Consider the following 14130-nt stretch of genomic DNA (forward strand, 5'->3'; position numbering starts at 1 on the left):
CTTTGTAGTATTTTCGATAGACTCCCTTACCAGGTCACAGACCTAGCTGACGGGTAAGGTCCCCGACTCGCCCTACCCAGGTCACAAGTTATGTACGAACAGTAGTGTATGCCTGTTGTTTGTAACATTTAAACAAAAATTAAATAAATTTTTTAGGGAAATATGACGCCAATAATTTTTCGCATATTTGTCTCCATAAGAATAGAAAAGAAAAGGTTAGTTAAATTTTCCCCACCCAAAACCCCCGGTTCCCACTTGGGTGGCCCCCATTACCATAGGATATATTAGTTCATATCTTATTAAAGATTTACTTTATTAGTAAAGCATTTTCCGTTTATATAATATGGTATATATATAATACCGTTCGCCCAAGAATGTTAGTGGCAAGATTACATGGCAAAGACGAATTGCTTGACGAATTACATATTAATAAAAATATTGACTCGAGGGAAATGAAGATATAATTCAAGAGCAAGATATCTGGCAGTAACTAGAGAGTTCACTTTAAGTCGTTAAAATCGTTAAAATCTTTGGGAAGTGTGATACTTTGATAGTTTCTAGCAAAATACATGAACCATAAATTTTTCTAACTAGTTTTGGTGAATATTATAGTTTAATTTCCAGCCAAATACGTGGGCTATATGTTTTCTTATGTTATATCGTTTTCTGGCCATGAATATATGAGCAAACCACCCATTGTGTTCCTAACCCCCAGTATAAAAAAAAATATATTGGTTCCCAAACTGGATTTTTGGTGGGTAAACACTAAAAACAAATGAATTGCAGCAATATTTTATAGAAATACCAACATAAATGCATAATAAACGCAACTTAACTAGTTGGAAAAATTGATTCGTGTGAAATGGAATTAAATTCATCATGATTACCAATAATCTATATCACTGCCCTCAAATGGTCTTTGCTCTGCCGTTGCTTTGAAGCAATTGAACAGTTTATTGTTCCTCTATTCTGGCTGCTGGCAAGCGGTAAATGGATGTTCGTACACCATCCAAGTGGGTAACTATTAAAGTATCCTAATTACGTATGATTTTTATCACGTCCCTCAAATGGACTTAGCTTTGCAGCGCCTTGTCTTGCATGGATATTTTGCGCACGCCAACCATACGGGTAAGCATTTTGGTGATTTTTTTGTTTTTACTCTTAAATGAGCAACAATAGCTAATATACTGATATGGTGTGTTAAATAAAAACAATTACCAAAATAGATTGTTACACGGAATTTGGAAAGAAGATTGAATTCCCCTCTGGGAGATGTCTTGTGATGGTAATCATGCCGGAACTGAAAAGGAAGGGTGGTGGGGGGAGGATTGTTATTAAAACATCTGTGAACCTACGCATAACTTCTTATTAGTTCTTGAATGGTTAATAATAACAGGTAATGATTACGTCGTACAGAGAACATTATTAGTGCCAAAAGCAAATCCAAACTATTTGCAATAACCCACAGACTAAAGTAAACAATGGACTTGTCACCCTGACGATAGCACAATTTACGTTCCCTCGTTGTGTCACACTTCGGTGGGTCAATGATTAAAAGTATTAGGGAACTTTTCAAGGACTAGGAAAGGATATGGGGAAGTATGCCATGTTGTGGAGAGAATTTTTAGATTTTCAAGAATTTGACATGCATAACTGTTCGTTCCAAGTCCGTGAGCACTGCACGAACTCAGCATAAACATTTCCGACGATGCATAAACAAGTAGTGCAATTGCGTATGAATAAATGCTTTGGGCCACACATTCCATTACTTTTGTATGCAGAACGCAAACAATGCTTCACTCTGCATACCACTGAAATGGCCCGCTTTGCGACAGCACTCTGTGTGGTATAGTGCGGACGAAAATCGTAAAGGTGTCAATGAAATGGTGTTCATAACTTACTGTAGGTAGCTGATACATAAGCTATTGTGCACCAGCCCCAATTAGTCAGAGAGAAATACTAAAATAGCCAGCATTCATCCATTTTGTATAACGAATTCCATTTTCACAAGAATTCAAAGTATTATATATTAACCCTGGGTTTCTTGTGTTTTATTATTTTCTGATAATGACTATTGGGGTAAACCACCATTGTATTAGTTTTCCTAATCTCACTTGAAAAAAAAAACATTATTTGTTATCCAAATGGAAAATGTTTTTTTGGTTAAACGCCAAAAATTAGTGATTTGCAGCAATAGAAATGGTCAGAAACGCATAAGAAAGTATAACCAGTATAGTGTTCATGTAATTGGCATTAAATTAAAATATCATAATAACCTGTAATTTGTATAAAGTCCCCTGATTGGCCTTGGCTCCACTGTGGATCGCTCTGCTCCCAAATAAAGGATATTGCAACCTCGTATGAAATTGGCAGGTAATGAAATTGCTTTACATACCAACCATGTGGGTCATTATTCTGGTGATATTTTGTTACTCAGATTAAGCAGCAACTGCTATATAAATGTAATAGATTAGCCAAAATAGATGAAATTACACCAAATTTAGGAATAAATTGAACTCCTTTCCGGAAGAAGTTGTCTTGTAACGACAGTCATATTTTAACTTGAACAGTGCAGTGGGGGGAATGGTTATTGTAAAACATTAGAGAACTACTGCATAAATACTTGAAAGTTCTTGAATAGCTCACAAAGATAGCTAATGATGCTCCATACAGTAATCAAAAAAAGATCGCACAACGGATAAACAACAACAGTAACCAACATTAGTCTCCCAAAAGTTAACAATGGACTTAGACAAGGAAATTGTGTTTACATTTCAGTCGATATACATTATGTACCATGCCCCATTAGACATACAGAAAGACATGGCGAAATAGCCAGCGAAATCCAGTTTCATTAGAAATTGCAGTATCGTATATTTAATTAGAGGAGCACGTCAACGCCTAATTAAATTCAAATAAACAATTTAGGTCAGTTGCAATTTTAAGCTGAATCTATATATTGTACCTTCCTAGACCTCCGTAATTAATTTGGCTGGTGTTAGAAAGCCTGAAAAAAAATGTCTGTCCGTAAGCGTATGTCAGGAGGAAGTGCCAATATTTCAAACAAGGCATGTTTTGATTTTGTAATAGGGGTTTTAACCCTTTATATATTTCATTAATCTCCTGTGTGAGGTTACGATCCGGTGGTGTGGCAAGCGAAAAGTTTGGACCGACAAAATTCGAAGTGCAATTAATGAAAGATCTGTTGGTGTAGACTATGATGTCATAGCAGCACCTGTTGATTCTTATTTAAGATTTCTCTTGAATCATAGCATATTAGCTGTTGATTTAAAAATTTCTTACGATACTGATATATTTAATGACGGTCGGTTATAATTAAATTCTGCATATCATTTGTAAAGTCAAAATAGTTATTTGAGTATATGATTATTATTTTCGACCCATATTAATTTAATAGTATATAAAAAATGAGGGATTTGCATTAAGAATTCAAATTGGTTATCTTGCAATATGTGTAAGAAATTTCTAACAAATGATTTAGCTTCATTTGAATATCAAAAAACGCATATGGAAAAACTGATATCGCAAGGAAAATTTATAATAATCGTAACAGTTTTAGTTTTAAATGAAATTCAACCTGACATTTATTAATTTATACTTGTAAAATAATGTTTTAATGGAAGTATGTAATGTTAATGTTTTTGTAAAGATCCTAAATTTACAGTAGCTAACAATATGTAAAATTTAAATCACACATACTGAATGTGAAAACCTTGGTGGGGTGTTATTGTAAAGAAGAAAATGAAATGTAAGTTTACGGGCAAATACTATTTTTTCATCAAAGTTTTTCACTATAAATTAATTGTATCAATCGGTCAAATTGCACTTTCATAGGTTTAATATTTTTTCTTTCTTTCAGGAACGTGTATTATCGACTTTCAACGGAACGTGAACGCAGAGGCTAAGTGGTCATCGACCTTGTACTTGGAAGATTCATTGGGTGGATTTATCTCAACACGTTGCTTTGCCATGCTATTTTGATTCAAATACTGTAATTGGAATAGAGACAACTCAAGATTTTCTCAGGAGGAAAACTACAGTTGCAATGTAATTATCTGGTTTTTATTTTTTCTCTACTTCATATATGGTGGCAAGTAAGTTATTCCTGTTGAGGATTGTATATGAACTATGGTATTGGTATCAAAGCAGCTATCTTCTTTAAACTATGAACTTTCGTACAATTTTCTTTTTATACAGAATTTCTTGTTACAAATTGTTTGAACAAGGGATTTTCTTAAAGCTGTTGAATTATGTATGCTGGTAATTTTAATATTGAGATTTTAAAAAGGGATTTTGACGTAGGAAAAATCTATTTCTGGTGAATAATAAGCTGAATAATATAAACAAAAAAGGGCAAAGCCCCCTCCAAAATCTCAAAACTCATAGATCTGGTACTTAACTTAGATGTAGTGACAGTGAAGTCGGACATCTTGAGGTAAATCCAGAGAAAAACCTGCGAAATACACACACTAGACAAAATACGGTTATCAAACTGCGTGCTAATATAAAGGAGTGTTGTCACTGGCGTGGGTTTGCTAGTAGTAGTACGATGTTGAATGGCACCTCGCTGTTCGGGGATTTTGACAGGAGATATCTAAATGGTGCGAGGCCTCTGGTTGTGATTTATCACGCCCCAGTATTATATCAACACCTTATACAGGTGAGCGAGCTGGGTTCAACCTGGCATTCCCATGCAATTTTTTCTCTGGTAATATATAGCAGTTATATACCTTAGAAATGGTGCTAAAGGAGCATTTGATTGGGCGGCATGGGTCGGAGCCCAGAAATAGGATTTTGAATGAAAATTGCATTAAACAATTGGATCTTTAGCGATTACGTTTTGTGGCACAAACTTTGAGGGGTTTTCGAAATATATAAATTAATCACGTAACTTTTTTATGGAAAGCCAAAGTTTTGAATCGTTAAAGTCCTAAAAGGCAGTAATCTAACTGTTACAAACTCCAAGTCCCCCTTCTGTTTTAATTATTTAATACAAGGTAGTTCTTCCTTTTCACCCTTGAATTTAGTGTTCTGCTTTTCCACTTAGGGAAATACCACGAAGTTTTAACAAATATCGAAATCCATGTTTTGTCATTCAAGAGCGCAGATAGTTAATAGTATAGATAGGCAATAGCATTAAATACTTATTAAAGTACTAAGTTTGAGGTTTTTGCCATTTGATTACTACCAGTTTTTTTTTTCCAAAAATAGAAAATTGACGTTTTAGGTGTGTTTATTCTTAAAGTAGGAATTTAGTGTTGATTTTTGATAAGTTTAAATGTGTATTTCTGGAATCCAGAAACCCTGTCAGAATATATCTTTACCATCCAGGTTAAGTTTACCTAATTTTATTTTAGATTTAGCCACAAAATTAATCCAACTGCTCTTTTTTTATAAGTTAAAGTTAATTTAATACACCTTTGTCTACTTGAACCATGCGCAATTGAAGCAATGTGTGTTTGAAAGTCACTTGACTGAAAATAATGTAATGTTGACCAGCAGCATCACATTATTTTCAGTCAAGCGAATTTCAAATACCAAGGATAGGGAATTTGCAGAATACTGTCAACCTCAAGATAGTATTTGAACTTGTAGAAACTGTAAATTATTTTCACAGAAAGAAATGGACATAATAGTAAATTCTACCATATTGGTTTCAGTAAAGTTTATTGATTATTTATAACTGGGCTGGTAAATAGTTTCTCGTATTGCATCTGTATTATTTTAACGAGCCCGAAGATACTTTTATATTCCGTAATATAAACCGGGTTAGCTTTACTGATACAGTGAACAAGGTACTGCGAATGTGGAACAGTTAGCTTATTGATCACAGTTCTCGTATTTCCTAAATGTACAATATCCAGAAATACATAAATGTGCAATAAGTAAGATGTAAGGATTATAATTAATTGGCATGGTTGTGGTTTCTATTAACATGGGAATGCTTGGATGTACTGTAAGTTGTATTAAAATGCCATTGCTGTATCTTAAGCTCTTGGCTTCAACCACGTTTTACCCTTCCTATTTATCCTCATGTTTTTTGTCTCCTTTACGTCCATTCCTACTTCCTTTCTCTTGTCTTGTTACCGAGTTTCTATTTAGTTCATAGAGTACAGGGATATTTGTCTAGGTTACTCCCCTGCGCTGAATGGTCTCCCTAGCCTCAGCTTCGGGCGAGATGGCCCATATATTTTTTTTTTTTTTATATATAGATACGGAGCACTCTATACCTCTGAAAATTCTAAATATTGCAGTTTTCATCAAAGTAGTAGCAGTTTTCTGCTGAGAATGAAAAGTTTGCGAGATTTTCATACTTTGTAGAAAAATATTAAGATTGGTGTAAACAGCATTATCATGCATACCTTAGCTTCTTAGTGTGTGGACTACAAACAAGTTGTGTCGAACCTTAAACGGCCATTTAAACGTTGAACTATGAAAAGAAGTTGTATGTATACGATAAAATATGAATCATGAAAGGTCTCGTAAAGAGTATTGTTCCCCTGTTGTAAATAATTTTCGCAAGATTCATCTTTCATTTTAGGGAAAGATGTCTTTTTCATCATTCCCTCTTATGATTCAGTCATAGTCGACAGAAACCGCTCAAGAGTAAACTTCCAATGGCTCATTCAAATTTCGTATTATAACTTAATTTAGGTCAGAGAGACTAGGTAAATTTGTCAAGTCACCTGTTGGGTCCTCTTATACTCGTATGTTCCAGTAAAGTCATTTTAGCATCACGTTTGGCAACTGCTGCATCTCGCAGTCATATATATTTTATTCCCTTAATCATGATATATTTTTGATATATAAAAATGGGTTATTCGTGTTCTTTGCTTCAGATTATCATTAGTGATCCTGATCCTAAAAAAACTTGGGTATCAAGTACCGCATTCACATCGTTTTGGCAAGTTTGGCAGCAAAACTATTATTGAAATTTCACAATAAATGCCAGAGTAATGTTATGTCGTACATTAATAATTATTAAATATGTAAGGTTTTTATCAATCTCCATATAAGGACATTAATGATTATAACATGGTAAGCATAATTTTCAGATTTACAAAAAACATTTGTCAAACATGTGTGTTTCCTGTTACTCTTTGAACTTTTGGGGGCTATGACTTTTAAGTCTTAAGAGCCCCCGTCCAGACGTGATCCGGGCAATCTGCGCACGTATGTTGCAGTTTAAAAATTTTGAAGGAGTGGCATCAACCATATACTTCCAATAACCAAAGTGTAGAAATGTTGTAAGACGGGTGGAATGCTTGTTTATAAGAATGTCGAGAAATTCTGGTGACAGTTCTTGATTGCACTAACTATTCCAGTATTCGATACAGATGTAGAACATCAACATTCATGTAGGTCCCCCCTATTGACATACGAATGAGGGAGGTTAGCTTGATTTTAAGAGTCTGAAGTAATCTTACATTCTTAGTAGTTTCTAGTTTAGAGAGGGGGTTCAATAAATTTAAACCTGCTTATTTCTAAGCACCGCCTTTTCACATCCTTTTATGAGAAATAAGTTTTATAATCAAAAACGTTCTTGTAAGAATGTCATTTCACATCACTCCTAATAATGGGACATCGTCATTTAACACTAGAGAATTTGGCAGAAGGTTATATTATTACGCACTTTATCATTTGAAATCCATTACAGGTGATCATAATTATTTTATCAGACTTTGTTCGTAATCCTTTAAAAACGCTCTAATCATCTGAGAGGTGATATTTTTTAAAAGAAAAATCTTTGCTAGAACTTCTAGAGGATTAAAACCTTTCCCTCTCCCATATCAGTTTTTTCCTTTTAAAAGAAATATTTGTTAAACTAAAACCCTTCCCTCTCACATACTAGTTTGTTTCCCAATTAAAATATTTGTTAGAGGACTCAAACCCTTCCCTCCCAAATCAGTTTTATTTCCAGTTAAAATGCAGTTTTATTAGAGTACTGAAACCCTTCCCTCTCCCAAATCAGTTTTCCCCAATTTAAAATAGATATTTGTTAGAGGACTGAAACCCTTACCTCTCCCAAATCTGTTTGTTTCCAGTTAAAATAGTTTTTTTTGTTGGTATATAAACCCTTCCCTCTCCCAAATCAGTTTTCCCCCATTTAAAATACATTTTTGTTAAAGGACTGAAACCTTCCCTCTCCCAACTGTTTTGTTTCTAGTTAAAATAGTTTTTTGTTTGAGGACTTAAACCCTTCCCTCTCCTAAATCAGTTTTGTTTCCAATTAAAATAGTGTTTTGTTAGATTACTGAAACCCTTCCCTCTCCCAGATTAGTTTTCACCTTTTTAAAATAGATTTTTTGTTATATCACTGAAACCCTTCCCTCTCCTAAATCGGTTTTCCCCCATTTAAAATAGATTTTTGTTAGAGGACTGAAACCCTTCCCTCTCTCAAATCAGTTTTCCCCTATTTAATATAGATTTTTGTTAAGGTACTGAAACCTTTCCCTCTCCCGAATCAATTTTCCTCCGTTTGAAATAATTTTTGTTAAAGGACTGAAACCCCTTCCCTCTCCCAAATCAGTTTTCCCCATTTAAAATGGATTTTTGTTAGAGGACTGTAACCCTTCCCTCTCCCAAATCACTTTGTTTCCAATTAAAATAGTTTGTCAGAAAAGTGAGACCATTCCCTATCCCAAATCAGTTTTTACCCATTTAAAATATATCTTTATTAGAGTACTGAAACCCTTCCCTTTCCCAAATCAGTTTTCCCCCATTTAAAATAGATTTTTGGTAGAATACTGAAACAATTCCCTCTGCAAAATCAGTTTTCCCTCATTTAAAATAGATTTTTGTTAAAGGACTGAAACCTTTCCCTCTCCAAATTAGTTTGTTTCCAATTGAAATAAATTTTTGTTAGCGTACTAAAACCCTTCCTTCTCCTAAATCAGTTTTCTCCCATTGAAAATAGATTTTCGTTAGAGTACTGAAACCCTTCCCTCTCCTAAATCAGTTTTTCCCCTTTTAAAATATATTTTTGTTAGAGCACTGAAACCCTTCTAGCTCCCAAATCAGTTTTCCCCTGTTTAAAATAGATTTTTGTTAGAGTACTGTACTGAAATCCTTCCCTCCCCCAAATCAATTTTCGCCCATTCACAATAGATTTTTGCTAGAGGACTGAAACCCTTCCCTCTCCCAAATCAGTTTTGATTCCAATTAAAATAGTGTTTTGTTAGAGTAATGAATCCCTCCCCTTTCCCAAATCCGTTTTCCCCCATTTAGAATTGATTTTTATTAGAGGACTGAAACCTGTTTCTCTCTCCCAAATCAGTATTCCCTACATTCAAAATAGATTTTTGTTTGAGGACTTAAACCCTTCCCTCTCCCAAACCAGTTTGTTTCCCAATTAAAATAGATTTTTGTTAGAGGACTAAAACCCTTCTCTCCCGATTAAATTTGTTTTCCAATTAAAATAGCTTTTTTATAGGGGACTAAAACCCTTCCCCCTCCCAAATCAGTTTCCCACTTAAAACAGGTTTTTGTTAGAGGGCTGAAACCCTTCCCTCAGTAAAATCAGTTTTCCTCATTTGAAATAGTTTTGTTAGATTGCTGAAACAATTCTCTCTACCAAATCAATTTCCCATTTGAAATAGTCTTTTGTTAGAGGACTTAAAATCCTTCCCTCTCCCGAATCAGTTTGTTTCCCATTTAAAATGTTTAAAGACTACCCTCCTCTCTCAAATCAAATTGTTTCCAATTTAAAATAGATTTTTGTTACTGAGAAGAAAATAGATTACCGACGAGACCAACTGAACATCCCAACCCAATATGATTAGATTAGGGGGACCTAAAGTTCTTATCTGTACTCTGGAGGAAAATGATTTGCTCATTAAAAACAACACATTTCAAATTTTTTTTTTGACAATACCGGTACTAATTAATAAAGGCTAGTGGTGTTATGGGTGTAAATTTTACCTTAAAATAAATGTTATAGGCATAATTTCAGTTGATTTAGAGGAGTTAGGAGCCATTTCAGGATATAAGTAATTTGGGAGGGTTTAAAAGTTTTGCGTATGCTCTCTTACTGCAATTATCTAAGTAATCAAGAATCGTTATACGGTACTTACAAAATCCATTTTTTTAAATTTCACTATTAAATTTTGTTAACTGTTGTCCACATAATTCTTGTAACGGTCTGTAATTCTCTCTCTCTCTCTCTCTCTCTCTCTCTCTCTCTCTCTCTCTCTCTCTCTCTCTCTCTCTCTCTCTCTCTCTCTCTCTCTCTCTCTCTCTCTCTCTCTCTCTCTCATCTATATACATTACGCATATATCTCCTGCATAGAATTTTCTTATGTAATAGTAAAATTTTCTCACATAAAAGTAAAACCATACTCAGTTATACGATACTTTATTCACAATGACAAGTTTCATGAATTGTCATTGCCTATCTGTGGCAATACTTACTGAGAGAAATAACTTCGCTATTTAATTACATCTTTCCCAATGATTGTTAATGGAACTTTATTTAACTTCCCTTATCACTTTAAAACTAATACCAAAGATATTCGATGTTAACAGTGCTGTGGGAACTATGATCCCCCCCCCTCCCAACAAAAAAACTCCTGTCATTGCATTCATTGGAGCTAAAAAACCTAATGGGGAATAAAAAGCATTTCTCATTTACCAGTAGAAAATTCTGATTCATTCGAGTGCTTTCGTATTTTGTCCAAAACTTGCCCCTCTCTGTCCATGACGAGATTACTGATGTGACTGGTGATATACATAGGAAGATAGAAGGATTCAGCCTCTGTAACACATGTAATTTTAACCAACTCAATTCTGCCATTGAATTAGTGGTAATGTTTCCTCATTTCCGTTGATAACCCTCTTAATGAGAGAATGCCTTGATGAAGTCATTGAGCTTCAGCACGGCATTTTATTCCCGTGCTGAAACTTCGTGACGGGCAAGAGGGCTCTCGAACTTGGGGAAATTGCTCCCCCAGTTCGAATCTAAATTTCTCTCTTTCTTATCTTTTTCTTCCTCTTTATATTGCTTCAACCTTCTCCTAATATTATAAACTTTCTTTCATGATGCTGTCCCAACCCTATGAGTAAAATTTTCCATATGTATATGTGTATATTTTTACATATATATGTATGTTTATTATCTTTTTTTTTTCTCTTTATGGCATGGATGTTTCTACATGTGTTATTGCCACTTGGGCGGATGTTTCTGCATCCGGTATTGCTGCCTGCTTTGATGAATGTGAAAGGTGTCGCGGTTGGGAGGCCTTTGTGCTCAAAGCTATATGTGAGTGTATAGGATGATCTCAGCCATCCCGAAGATGGTTCGGACCTTTTTGGCGGAACTATTCCAAGTGTTGGGTCTTCGGAATCCAGGGGGATCCAATGCTTGGGGTAGGATTCTCGGCTTCTGGCCGGAAGCCCGTCATTACAGATATGGGGAGGATGATTCCATAGTTTCTTGGTCTCAGTCCTAACAGGCGGGTTCAGCTTACACCTGTGCCTCTATATCTGTTTTGATGCTATCCTTCGGGTAGGGTATGGAGTGGACCATCTGGGAAGCATACTCTCACTGTGCCGGTAGTGGAGAGTGCAAATTTCCTTCCCAACATCTGATGCCTTAATGTTCTCAAGCAGGTAAATCAAACTATTAAAAAAATCACTCTTCTCTTTTCTTTATTCCGATGGATTCTTGTGAGAATGACCCCACCTCCCCTGGATATGCTGACTCGCCCCCGGCACTGTTGACGACCTCTGGCAATTCATTTAAAGAAAACCCCGTTGACGACGTAGGAACTAAAAAGGACTGTTCTTTAAACATTCCGAAAAAGGGTAATTTGGGCAACACAGGAAAACTGAAAGTCCTGCACGTTACCCAAATCCCTTTAGAAGCTAATTATGATGTGCTACATAAAATATTTGAGTGTTACGGATCAATAAAAGAAATTAGAATGAAACTTCAAGATGATAATTGGGAATCTTGGTTATCATTTAATTGTCACGAGGAAGCATTTAATGCAAGCTGTAACAGTGTTGATATTAAAGTAGGTAATATGAGTGTTAAGGGTGCTCTGTGTGATGGGGCACCTAAAGATCTGGATGTCTACAGACCAGCAGACTGGGCTGATAAAGATATAGAGGCAGATATACCATCCCAAAGAAAGCCAAAACCACCAATGTGGCTTCTTGCTCAATCTGTAGGAGGTACGGAAAATTATTTCAAGATATGCAAATTTCTTCAGAGGAAGGTAGGTACGATCGCACCTGGAGATATATCTCGATTCGGGAAGAAAATTTTCTTGATAAAGGCCAAGTCATACACACAGTCTGTTATACTGTCTAATTTGAAGACAGTAAATGATGATATAAAATTAGACATCAAACCCCATCTAAACTTTAGCTATGGAAGGGGAGTGGTTTTTAATAGGGATCTGTATGAATTTACTGAAGAGGAGATATTGGCCATGTGTCCCCTATCAGTGTGGAAAGTACATAAAGTACCTGGAACATAATGATTGTTCTTACTTTCCAGGATGCTGATGTACCTTTCCACATAGACATAGAAAACGAAAGGATCAGAGTTCAACCTTTTGAGCAGAAGCCACTGCAATGTTATAATTGCTTTAAATTTGGACATCCTTCCAAAGTTTGCAATAATGAAAAAATTTGTAATACTTGCTCCAAAATTTACCATGGGGATTGTACACTTGAGGCAAGGTGCTTAAACTGCAACTCTAATCATAAATCTAATGATAGGAGCTGCCAGTTTTATAAGTTAGAAGAGGCTGCCCTCAATAAATCAATTATTGAACATGTAAGCGTGGGGCATGCCAAGAGATTATTAAATAAGTCTAATACTTATGCAAAAACATTAAAAACAGGAGAAAAAGTTCCTCAGGAATCATCTCACCCACCTACTACTGTAGGTAGTTCTCGAAAAAGGAATTCACAATCTATTGATAAAGTGCTGCATAAGACAAGAACATCTCCTCCTAAAGATTTATCATTGAGTATCAACAAAAAGACATTGCCCACCACTATCAAACCTTTGTCCCCCATTACAAAGGATAGTACTAACCTCTCCCAGGCAATATCCTTGCCTGATTTAATGGAGATTCCACCTGACACCAAGTTATCAGGTGTACCTGTAGTGGGGATGGTACAAAAACCTGGTAACTCGCAGCCTATCAATCGTAAAAGAGAGAGACCTCCATCTCTCTCACCCCCTTCCATAAGAAATACTAGAATTATGACATCAAATAAATATGATGTTTTGTCTGTTGATGTTGGCGATCAACCAGAAGACAATTTAAATAAATCAGAAATTCAAGTTGAGGTCCACCATCCCCCTCAACAAATATATAAAAAAGATACAAAGAAAAACTCCAATGTAAAACCCAACATAACAAAACCATCTCTGAAGAAACCTACAAGTAATAATGTTAGATTAAAAACTGCTAATGGGAAGACCTCACCCAAGACGTCTTCCAGAAATAATCCATAGTTTTCTCCTCCATTTTGCAATGGAACTGTCAGGGTTTGAGGGCGAAATATGAAGAACTTAAGCTCCTAATTCATGAGCATTCCCCCATAATAGTATGTCTACAGGAAAGTATGCTTGATTCTAACACTCCTAGTCCTCGAGAGTATGTTAGCTATAGAACACCATATAATCAACAAGCAGGGAGCCATGGCGGAAGTCTCATGTACATTCGTCGAGATGTTCCCCAAATACCCATGTCTATACGTACAACCCTGCAGGCAGTTGTTGTACAAATTGATATAGGGAGAAAATATACAATATGCTCTCTGTACTTACCTCCAAATGATGATATTTTATATGATGATTTAGCAGAAGTTATTCAACAACTCCCTCAACCTTTTCTCTTACTGGGAGATATGAATGGTAGACATCCTTTATGGGGTGATGTTTTGGCCAACACAAGGGGCAATATTATCTCATCAATTGTGGAGAATGAGGATGTGGGGCTCCTTAATACAGGAGAGCCCACGCACTTCCATGTTCAGACAGGTACTTTGTCATGCATTGACCTTTCAATTGCAAGCTCTAACTGCCTTCTTGATTTTAATTGGAGGACATTAGATGATTGGCATACTAGTGATCATGCACCAATCATT

General features: G+C 35.5%; 1 long non-coding RNA gene across 3 annotated transcripts in view; it reads left to right on the forward strand.

Annotated features, from left to right (window-relative positions):
* Positions 1-14130, forward strand: part of LOC137630433 (uncharacterized) — a 109082-nt gene that overhangs the window by 69743 nt on the left and 25209 nt on the right. For all 3 annotated transcript variants that reach the window (XR_011041709.1, XR_011041708.1, XR_011041710.1), the window contains exon 4: positions 3881-4068. This is a non-coding gene — a long non-coding RNA (uncharacterized lncRNA). The remainder of the gene's footprint in view (positions 1-3880; positions 4069-14130) is intronic.

Source organism: Palaemon carinicauda, chromosome 38, assembly GCF_036898095.1.
Source record: "Palaemon carinicauda isolate YSFRI2023 chromosome 38, ASM3689809v2, whole genome shotgun sequence".
Classification (NCBI taxonomy): Eukaryota; Metazoa; Arthropoda; class Malacostraca; order Decapoda; family Palaemonidae; genus Palaemon; species Palaemon carinicauda.